Source organism: Telmatherina bonti, assembly GCF_933228915.1.
Source record: "Telmatherina bonti genome assembly, chromosome: 23".
Lineage (NCBI taxonomy): Eukaryota > Metazoa > Chordata > Actinopteri > Atheriniformes > Telmatherinidae > Telmatherina > Telmatherina bonti.
Window position 1 is genome coordinate 11589620 of NC_136632.1, and position 7188 is coordinate 11596807.

Consider the following 7188-nt stretch of genomic DNA (forward strand, 5'->3'; position numbering starts at 1 on the left):
TTTTACTTTCTTCTTACAAAAAAAAGGTCTAAACGTTAGAAATACTAGAAACAAATTACATCTATGGTGTGTCAGACTGCCCTCATTTTACATTGATCAATAGTGTTGTGGTTTGTAGGCTTTTGCAGCCCTGAGCTATGAGCTCCTTGGGTGACAAGTAGATCAAGCTATAAACACGCATGTTTTTAAACTCAACCAGTGAAGATCCCACTGGAGCAACTAAAAGATTTGTTGTATTTCTCAAGACCTGATTCCTGAAAAATAAGCAGATTTTCCTTTTAAAAATACATCAACAGGTCAGATTTTCAACTCAGTTTTAAAACTCTGTTGTGCAACGACTGAAAGGGCAGTGATACTCGCAGTTGATTGTTGAATAAAGCTAAGAAGTCCTGTACAAACAGAACTAACAGAGTTAAAGATTTCCCAAAAGAAAAAACACGTGAGTATTTGCAGATTTAATCTTTCGGTGTATTTTATTCTATTCATTGTTAAGTTAAAAAGTTGAATGTTAAATGACCAAACATGCTGTAAAATACTGTAAGCAGAAACATTTAGGTGTGAAGCCTAAACATGTAACTAACACGCATCATCTCGCGCTAATAACTGGTAACACACACTAGGTGTTTGCAGGATATTATGATCTCTACATGTCATCAGTGTGTGCCCACTTCCAAATGACTTGAAAATTAAAGCTAAAAACTGGTTTAAAGTGGATTCAGTAGCAACGTGTCATTCAACATGTATGTATTAAATTATTTTTCATGAAGCAGTGTCTACTGTTTGTACAGTTAAAGTATGTGTGTGTGTAGTGTGTGTGAGAGCGACAGAGTTTGTGAAGAAAGCACACAGAGTGAGAGCAGACGCCAACTTGTAAATGATGTCTTTCATCTCTCGACTTCAGATGTGGCTGTCATCCACTTCCATTATACGGTGGGATGAAGTGGGACACACAAGACAGACCATAAGACAGGAGGGTGAGAACAAAGGAAGCCAAAAACACTCACACACACACACACACACACACACACACACACACACACCTTCTTGGTCAGTTTGGACGTGTCTTAATGAAAGAAATGGTAAGGAATTACTCTTCATACTTGAGCCTTCTTTGAAATGTTGTTGGACAGATCATTTTGGCGATATCTGGGTGTAGAATGAGCTGCATCCTCGGCTCCCTCGATATATAGCACAGTGGTGCCCTTGAGAAAGCCACTTAAACCCCAAATCGCTCCAGTGGAGCCACTCAATGGCCAGCAGCAGGAGACTGAGTGAATGCAGAAAGAAAAAGGCTGAAAAGGTGGCAATGAAACCCCCTTTTAAGGATATTTTTCATCAGAAAAAAAAAGAAGGCAAAACCCATAGGAAAGAAAATTCATTCAAGCTTAAGCTACAAGGTGGAAAATAAAGGTCCCCAAGGGACGTTAAGTCGTTATATTACAGGACATTCCTATATTAGACTTGAACAGACAGCCATGTTTACCTTGGATATCCCAGATCTCAGTACTGCCTTTCACTCTGTCTGATCAGATTCGCTTCTTATGTTTTAAGTGATGTAGACAGCAGTCAACAAGGACCGACTGAAAGTTAAAGCCTCCTGTCACCGTGTTCCGCCGCCGTTAAATTTCTCTTTGACAAAGTGCTTTTTTCCAGTCACTCCAGCTGCTTGCTGAGGGATTTATCTACACATTTATAGACAAAGTAAAATATTTCCCAAATGATCCACTAATCGGCTCTTATTAAGAAAATAAAGCATTTACTGGTTCCGAAGCTGGAAATGGTGATGTATGCTTTGTATAAACATTTTACACCTTTAAGACTGATTTGAGCCTTTACTTTGAACACGAGACCTTTTCAGTACATTTAAGCACTTTAGAAATCATCTAAGTTATCCTTTAAACTATTTTTAATAAATAAAATGCAGTTTATTGTGCTTTGTTTTAACGATGAGCCCAGTTCTACTCCCCTGTGGTATCATGTGAGCTGAAAATACAATCAGACAAATGTAATAGTTCATATGGCAGCAGGAAAACAGTACTAAATAAGTTTAACAGCAACAGAGAGGAGGAAGAGGGGGGCGAGGGGGGTATTCATCCTGCACAACTGATCTTAATGAGAACTGCATGCAGAAGAGGATAAGTAGCACTCCTCACCTTACATACCAAGACCTTGGCTGCTGAGACGGCTTCATTAAGCCCACCAGAGTATGGACTGTCACTCCTGAAAACGGTCAAGGCGGCCAAAGGAATGGGAAACAACAACACAGTAATAACATTGACATTTACAATAGGCGTCGGGTATCATATCCAATTTCTCCATGCACTCTCTTAATTCCTTTTTAATTGCTTTTCCGTGTTGGTTCCGGGATAAGGCTGTCTCTCTTCATTTATGAAAATGGAGAGATGGGGACAGTGAGTGTGCGTGTATGGACAGCTGATGGTGTGTGTGTGTGTGTGTGTGTGTGGCTGTGAGAGTGGATGAGAGGTTTTAGCGGTATCAGATGCTAAAGTTGTGGCGTTGCATTGAAGGCTGTTTTAAAAGAAGCATACACTTTTTTTTTTTTAGTTTAGAAGATTTAAGCTACTATCCTGACTTATTCATTCAAAAAGAGATTCAACAAATAGCATATAGGCTGCATGTTTATGTTTATGGCAACACATTAAAGCATCCTAAAGAATGAACTATTGTTTTAACAGAAACAAATGCAGATGTATTTTCAGGATTGAATAGGATTGTTGATTATTTTCACTAGCTGTTGAATCTGCATCAATCAGGATGCACCAGTGAATTCAAAGTGATTGTGACTCCCATTAAAAGTATTTTATGTGGTAGAGATATACTGTTCAAGCTCAGCTGTTATTGTCCCAGGTAGTTGAGCTCCCAAATACAGGACTGGACAGGCATACGGTGGCAAGCTTGTATTTAAACAAAACTAAATTCCAACTTAGTAGAATTAAAACAAGACAGATGGGCTAGAGGATGCACTAGCATATAAACTGGGAGAGGTGATTAGATTAATAGATGCAGGTAAGTGATGACTTAAGTATTTAATGATGAAGCAATGAGTTGGAAGTTGTTGAGAATATTTATGGGCAAAGTAGAAAACCGGAAAATAAAACATAGACATCAACCAAGGACTAAGATGGCAAAAAAAGTGAAATAAACTACGAAACATGGAATTAGTGTCAACACTTATTAAGCACAGACAAAGAGTGAAAAACTACAGCAAAACACAGCATAGTATCAAAACTGACAACCAGGGGATCTTAACATGACACTAACCTTTATTCGGCAAAGAACTCTTTTTTTTATTCTTTACTGGACAAACAAATGCCTCTACATGCTAATCCATAAAATCACAGAGCCACGGTTCTCCACAGCTCATCCCAGCTTCCTCACGAAATCAATCTTTAGCATAAAAACTGTTAGTGCTCACCACTAAGTACTGTATAACCTTTGTTATTTAAAGAAAAAACATATCCAAGTTGTAAAAGCTTGTAACATCCCCCAATATTATAATAACCCTCTTTTCTGTGGTTGATTAGTTCAAATTTCCAAGTATTTAAATGAACACATGATAAAGGGTTAATCCCAAGAAATCAAAAGACAAACACAATGAAGTCAACCAATTGTAACACCAACTATTTCATTGAGCCACATGTTCACTAAAAGTATATTTCCCTCAAACCTAAGCCCACCGTCTTCTGGCTCTGTAATAACTCTGTAATAACTACATCGATATGATTTCCTGTTCAAATAAAAACAGAATGAAAGGAACAATCAGTATTTGGAGATCAATTTTTTTTCTCTTGACTGAATTTAGGAGATGCAGCAAGATAAAAGCAGTGGTCTTGCTCCAGGTATTTTCAAGGCCGAACAGTAAACCACATCGATCAAGCGTCAGGTCCATCACGCTGGTGACTGACTGACGGTACAGCCCATTGCACCACGTAACTTGGCAACCCTGGAGTTACTTTTATCCAGCAGAGTGTGTGGTGGTTAATCAAAGCCCATAATTTCCATAATTCATGGATGCCCATCTGTTTGCTACCTACTCCCATGCCCAGTGCAGAATAAACTAATTCAGGAGAGGGGCCAAGGGGCTATTTAATGACAGCATCCGCCATGGCTTATCCACACACAGTAGAGGACACATACACAAGGCACACACAGCAAAGTCTAATCAATCTTCTGGCACAAACTATAATTCATTCTAAACACAATTGTTTAATCCATCTATGATGCAATATTTGCTTCATAATTTACACACCGAGGTAGACAAATTGGGTTTCGTGAGTGTGTAGTCAGCCCGATGGTATCGTGCCTTTAGAAGACTCACATGAGATCTCTGATCTCCATCCAGACAGTTTCTCACAAAAGTCTTGTCACACGCAGGCATCACAAAGATTTACTTCTGATAAAATCAAACTACTTTGATGTAATTGCAAGTTCTGTGTGGCTCTTTGATAGAGTCAGTAGAGCTCAGGATAAAGACAAAAGCTGGGACTACAGTCGTATGAATCAGGGATAAGTAAGGCAGCCAATATAGCAGTATACCTGGTGTTTCCATGGACTGATGCACTGATAAAATGTATTTTTAAATCTTTCAAATGTAAATATTAAACTTACTCAGTGGTGTTTTAAATACTATGTAATATTTGAAATACAGATAGTAATCCAATGATATTAATTAAACAGGCCAATGCTGCAATAAAATCTGTCATATTTTCCTTTTAAAAATGTTTTCGGAACAATAACTGCATGGTAGATTAGTTATTTTAAGATTTATTTAATGATAAACACTTTATATGTTCTACCTTAAGGCTGATTTATCACTACCAGTGAATATTATTACAAAATTACCAAAAAAAAAAAAAAAAAAAAAAGGAAATTTGTCTTTAGTTGATGTTATTCCATTGCATTAAGTGTTTTTTTTCTTTTGTTTTTTTTTTTTTGTTTTAAATACTTTTAGAAAGTCTGTTTATTTCACTTTTAAATGGTGTCACATCTGTAAGAAACATGCATTTGTTGGATCAGCAGCAGAGTTGTGTGTGTGGGTTGTACCTGCGAAAAACTTGCCAATTCAAAACTCTTATTCGGCCACTGAGACTTGTTTTGCGTCATTTTATCAATCAGATTATTAAAGTTTCAATTACCTTGTAATGCCCTAAATGCAGTGGAGTTTCAACATAAGAAACATTTTTTAGTTTGCTTTATTTAAGATTTCCAGTACAACTGCGCGGTGATGCACAGTAATAGAAAATTGATCAATCTAATGATAGCGCTTGGTAGAAAGCAGGAGCCTGTTGCAGTTGAAAAAAATTATATAAAGTTAACAACATTTATGGCTCCAAATCTTCATGTATCATCTGGTGTGAGAAGGTCACAGATGTAATCAGAGCACCTCTGACCAAACTGCTCAGCTCCATTTAAAGTATTAGAGCTGTAATACACGGGGGAGACTAAGGGACAAATGACTTTTCCCACTGAGAACACCTGGTGCGATAGCAAAAGTTCTCCAACTTTGTAAAGTATCAAGAGAGTTACTACAAACTTGAAATAAATCTGAAATTGGGTCTTTTCTAAGAAACCTTTATTCCAGTCAGTCTCCATGGTCTGCCGTCTAAAACAAAGCAGGCTGCATTGCCGAAGGGTCGGGAATGTTTCTGACAGCTGTTGGACTTCTGGAGAGCAGGTAAACAGCTGCGGTCTCTCAGTTTCCTGCAACTCAGAAACTTATTAAAATAGTTCTTTTTTTTTTTTTTTATCTTTCACAGATTGAACAAGGGTCATCTGTCCTCTTATCTTCTTTTCTATTCCACAAAAGTCACTTGAACTTCTCCATCTCAATCAGGAGCCACTATGAGATAATGTTTCTTTTATATTAGGATGACATTAAATCTCCTTTAAGTATCACCCCAAAATATAGTCCTTTTAATACAATTTCCATATTATATTCCTAGTATTAAGTGGGAAATAGCCTGCACTGATTCTTATAAGTCTTATTTCTTTTGACCATCCATTACTTCCAAGGAAATGTGGTCAATGGCCCCAGGGCCCGAGAACTGCAGGGCCTCTTAAGCCTCAGGTTTACTGTATGTCTGCTGGGTTTTGTAATTGACCAGTAGCTAAATCCCTTCTTCTAGTCGGAGCAGCATTTGTCCAGCCAGGACTTTAGAGAAAGAAACCCTCATTAGCTGTATTTCCTCATGAGTTTTGTGTCCGTGTTGTAGTCTCATGTAAGAGTTAGCTAATTAGCTAGCTTGCAAGTATTAAATTATTTCTTCCAGTGGAGGATAGAGGACATAATATAAATGACTAAAGCAGCTGAAAAAGAACTGGAAACAAAGTCAATGCAAGCTTAACTCATTTCTTAGGCTACTTCTGTTCAAGTCTGTTAGCAGCAGCTGTTTTTTAAGTCAAAACACAAGAAAGCTGATAATGTAGAAAGCATTTTTATGTTAAAATAGAAAAGGTCATGAGCGAAAATATTTCTTATTGGTTCAGCTGTTACGTATGTTATTTAGAGGCAACTTTCTTCTGTACCCAGGCATTACCCCTAGCACTTTGCTAATCCTGCATATTATATTAAAAAAAACATTCAGTTTGATTTAGTCACAATGAAGATTTGATTTTTTTTTTTTTTTTTTTTTTTTTTAACAGTATGATTATTTGTTTTGTTTGTAAACATAAATAAAACCCCAAGAACTTTACAACACTGCAGGGTCCAATATCAACAGAACTTGCCATTTATCATTACATTTTACGGTTTTTCTTTCATTTTTATTTTTTGTTTGTTAGTTACCTTCGTTTTCTCTCCCTTTTAATTCAGTTTAGGAACCAGCATTACTTGGTTTGGTTTAGGGAGTCAAACTGGACCACTACTTTGAACACTAAAACTCAATGGTTCTTTTTTGTATTGTGGTCTGACTCAAATAAGCTCTCTCGCAGTGACCACAATATAAAGCTCCATTTTCTAAATTCTTGTGGTAACAAAAACGACCCTAAGAAGTGACATTAAATGTGACTCAGACAAGCGATAAACAGACATTTTGATACGCAGATCACAATTTCTCTGACACAGACACAAACCATGAGATATAACACAATAGAAATAAACACTATCCAGTTCTATGTTGCAGTTTATTGTTTTCTGGGATGTTTTTCAATACTTTTAATCACTTATTT